Source organism: Octopus bimaculoides, chromosome 18 (genome assembly GCF_001194135.2).
Source record: "Octopus bimaculoides isolate UCB-OBI-ISO-001 chromosome 18, ASM119413v2, whole genome shotgun sequence".
NCBI classification, from domain to species: Eukaryota; Metazoa; Mollusca; class Cephalopoda; order Octopoda; family Octopodidae; genus Octopus; species Octopus bimaculoides.
The window spans coordinates 17,634,138-17,639,252 of record NC_068998.1 but is presented as its reverse complement, the minus strand read 5'-3'; positions in this window follow the sequence as shown (position 1 = coordinate 17,639,252).

Below are 5,115 nucleotides of genomic sequence, written 5' to 3'. Positions count from 1 at the left end.
CAACAATAAGTACCAAATGAATTAATATGAAATACTTATTATATAAAGATAGAAAAATTATTTAAAAAATATCATAATATCAAAATAATAACCATTTTAAATTTTTAGAATTCCCTCAATACTTGGTTTTCCATATATGTATATGCGCATAAATCTGGTTTTCCTCATATATATATACATACATACAGATATATATATATATACATACAAATATATATATACATATATACACACACATAAACATATATATACATATCTATCCATATTTGTATTCTATCAACACGTACATATATGTATGCAAACATACACACTCACACATACATACATACATACATACATACATACATACACATACACTCATACACATACACTCATACATACACTCACAGCACATAAATACATACTTATACCTTAATAGGCGTTTACGACCATCTATTTATACGCACAAACACACGTTCACTTACTCGCACAAGAGCATACACATCCCAGAACATATATAGATGCAAACACATACTTACATACACAGATACGCATTTACTTAAAACACATATACACGTTTGTGCTCAAACATAACATACATATAGACAGGAGGAAAACCAGATTTATGCGCATGTACATATATGGAAAACCAAGTATTGAGGGAATTCTAAAAATTTAAAAGTATCGCTAAGTAAATATGCTTCATAGTGTGAGAGAAAATATAGAAAGGTATAGAAAGATAGGGAGGGGGGAAAGAGAAACAAGGTAAAAAGGGGAGAGAGAGGGGATGGAGTTACGGGCAAAATTGTATAGATAAAGGTAGGAAGAGAGAAATAAAAGTAGTGAGAAGTGAGATAGAAGAATAAAGAAAAGATAATATATGCAGGAAATTATTATTAGGTAATGGGTAGACACTATTTGATAAAATTGAAGGAATATTTTTTCCAGTGTGTACACTTGTAAAACTCTGTATTTAAATTTGTTTACCAGTTTATGTTTGGAAAAGAGAATAAAAAATTGCTCTTCCGTACAAAGAGGACAAAATGATTTCCCTTTATCATTGGGAAATGAACTAGATAAAATTTTCCATTCTAAAGAAAAAAGTTCGTTAGGTCCTTTAAGATGCCAAATTAGTTTACTAAGTCCTGTGGAGTTACGCTTTCGATTGTATTGGAAGGTACAGAAATGGTTAGCCAGTCTGGCTTTCAAAAATGCAGAAGATAGACCTATACAGAAAATTCCTTGTTACCAGAGGTAACGGCATTGGTATACGGCATTTTTAATTCGGCAGTTTCCATTTTGGATGCAGGTTTTATTAGGGCGACAATTGCAAATGCTGGTTACATTGATGTTATCATTTAAAGAGAGATTATCGTTAATATTATTGTTAGTGTTAATAAGGTTACTAGAATTATTAGGAGACAAACTGAGTCTATGTATGTATATATATGTATATATATTCTGCTATTCTTTTAGTCTTTTATTTGTTTCACTCATTTGACTGCGGCCATGTTGGAGCACCGCCTTTAGTCGAACAAATCGACCCCAAGACTTATTCTTTGTAAACCTAGTATTTATTTAATCGGACTCTTTTGCCGAACCGCTAAGTCACGGGGACGTAAATACACAAACATCAGTTGTCAAGTGATGGTGGGGGGGACAAGCACAAACACACACACACACACACACACACACACACACACACACACACACACACACACACACTCACGCACACACACATACGCGCACGCACACATATTTATATACGACGGGCTTCTTTCAGTTTTCTACCAAAGCCACCCACAAGGCTTTGGTCGGCCCAAGACTATAGTAAAAGAAACTTGCCAAGGTGCCACGCAGTGGGACAGAACCCAGAACCATGTGGTTGGTAAGCAAGGTACTTACCACACAGCCACCCCTGCGCCTATATATATATATATATATATATGTATCTATATATATTTATATTTACATATATATGTGTATATGTGTGTGTGTGTGTGTATGTTCATCTATATATATAAAACTGAGAATGTGTGTCTGTCTGTCTGTCTTTTTGTCTGTATGTGTGCATCACTAAAACTCGAGAACTACCCAACCGATTTCATTCAAATTTTACACATGCATTACTTAGGGTCCATGGAATGTCATGGGCCAACATAATTTTCAACGTTTTGCCTAATACACGCCTGGAGCAGTCTCTTAGACTATTTCGGTATTACGTGTCAAAAGTGAAACAATAACACCTCTATTGTACCTCTTAAATATAAACAAATAACAGAATGTTGGTACGCCTGGCAAATAGTGATGTTTGAGATGCATGCGAATTGGTCAAAATTGTATTTTAAAAATTCAGCTTGTTGGAGCGTTCTAAGGGGTACTGAAATTGTCAAGAACTCAACTGTCAGTAAAACACATTTGAAATCTGATTTTAACCCGACCATTTTTAAACTTTATTCAACTGATATATATACATACATACATGCACACACATACATACATACATACATACATACATACATACATACATACATATATATATATATATATATATATATGTACACACACACACACACATGTATATGTTTACATAGTGAAACTATTAAAATTGAAAGAATAAAAGTGAAACAATATAAAAGCTAAACTATTATCTCACATTACAATAGAGATGTTATTGTTTCACTTGTGACACGTAATACCGAAACAGTCTAAGAGACTGCTCCGGGCTCGCATTAGGCAAGAAGTTGAAAATGTTTTTGGCCCATGACACTCCATGGACCTTAAGTAATGAATGTGTAAAATTTGAATGAAATCGGTTGGGTAATTTTTGAGTTTTAATGATGCAAACCTACAGGCAGACATTCTCAGTTTATATCCCCGCCTTCTCCAAGTAAAGAAAGTGCAGTAAAACCTGGAAGCAGAGGGAGACATGTTGATTAAAAGATTTTTCTATAAAGTATTCTTGGTAATGTTTTAGTGATTAATTGAACTATTATTGAGAGAGGAGGAAAGGGAGAGAGAATGAGAGTAAGGGCTGAAAGGGAAGGAGAGAGAAAGAAGAAAGAGTGAGAGACAGTCAAAGAGAAAGAGAGTGAGAAACGGAGAGAGAGAGAGAAAGAGAAGAAAAAGAGGAAGAGAGAAGGATGGAGAGAGAGAGAGAGGGGGTGAGAGAAGAGGGAGAGGAAGGGGAGGAGAAAGAGTGAGATACAGTCAAAGAGACAGAGAGAGAGAGAAGAAGAGAGAGTGAGAGTGGGAGGAAGAGGAGAAAGAAACAGAAAGAGTGAGAGACAGAGTCAAAGAGATGGGGAGGGAGACGGAAAGAGAGAGAGAGAGAGAGAGGACCAGAGAAGGAGGGAGAGAAACGGAGACAGAGGAAAAGAAAGAGAGAAGGTAAGAGAAGGATAAGGAGAGAGAGGAGAGAGGGAGAGAAGGAGAGAGAGTGAAGACGAGACTGAGAGGGGAGAGAAACTGGGAGAGAGAAAGAGGAAGGGAAAGTGAAAGAGAGAAAATAAGAGAGTGAGGGTGAGTGTGTAAAAGGGAGAGTAAGAAAAAGTGCGTGAGTGAAAAAGAGAGAGAGAGAGTATGTGTATGAGAGAGAGAATGAGTGAGTGAGAGAGAGAGAGATGGAGAGAGAGAGAGAGAGAGAGAGAGAAAGAGAGAGAGAGAGAGGGTTTATTGCTTAGCTTGTTAAATTACGGTTTAAAAAATGTCTGAAATGGAGGGGAGAATCTCGAACAAATCACCTTAATGTCTGTAGCTTACACTTAAGGTTTGATGTAGATGGATATCCTATATACCCAATGGCTACAACATTCCTGTGAGGAACGACGACTCCAGGTATTATTAGCTTAGAAAGACAATTGATAGAACAACTATCCCACTATAATCCTATAATTATTGGGATGTCTGACATCCGTTATCGCGCCCGATATAAGTCAATGGAAGAAAAGAAGGTAAAGATCTCTTTAGCTTGCAGCGTTATCTTTCAGTTTGTGGTGGAAGATGTGCTCTAAATATGGCAGTGAAATAACTACGTTTGTAGCCAAAGCAGTAAAAATTGTTTTTTTTAGAAATGTAATTGATTGGAAAAGACTGGAATAGCCCTGAATAAATATTTACGAAGTGCTGGCAACATGGAGACAAACTAAGTAGAAACGAAAATACTATCTTTTATTTTGTTTTTACTTGTTTCGCTCTTTGGATTGCGGCAATGCTGTGGCATCATCGAACAAATTGGCCCCGGTATTTCTTTAAAGCTTGGAACATATTTCATCATGCTCTTTTGTCGAACTGCTAAGTTGTGGGAACGTTAACAAACCATGACATAGACATAAACACACTTGTATATATATGTAGTGACTTCATTTAGGCATAGAGTAGATTCGAACCTGAATCTGACAATTTCCTTTAACATTTCAACATCACTTTTCTCACAGAAAAGCAATAGTGACAGCAGTTACAATGAATACATGGCCTCGCTAAACCGATTCATGTCTTTGCCACTTGACCCTTCTAACCTCTTGTATGCGGTGAAGAGTTGAATTGAGATAACAGTCGACCTCCAAAGAACATCTTTTGTTCTCTGCAATATACCTATTTTTCTAGCTAGTTTTGTATAGTTATAAATACAAGAATTCTGTAAGCCAAAGTCAGTGAGAACCTATTAACAAGAGAGTAGGCTGACCGGCTGAACGAAACGCCTTCAACGGAATGAAAGGGCACAGAGGGACAACTATGGTAACTCACCAACGAAGCAGTCGTTTCGTCCCACCATGCTCACTCTCACTAGCTCATTTCTCTTCTCTGCAGCATCAATCTTCCTCTATCTTTTTACTGCTACAATGAGAACGTGTACACACTTATATAAGAAGAAATTAACTTTTTTAACCTGGCATGCTTTACGAATTATATTATACAAGCCCGTCTAGAAACAATCACTGCCTTCTTATACTACATGTTACATTTCGTCGTTGCATATATATTAAAACAGTAGGGTAAAAAAAAAGATATTAATTAATAGCAATTTAATACCAGGGAACAAGCACATTAAAAGAATCAAGGAGATTCAGAAAAAATATCTGAGTTGGAAACATGATGTGAATACTTTTGACGTTATCATGCAGCATTTGTATACAA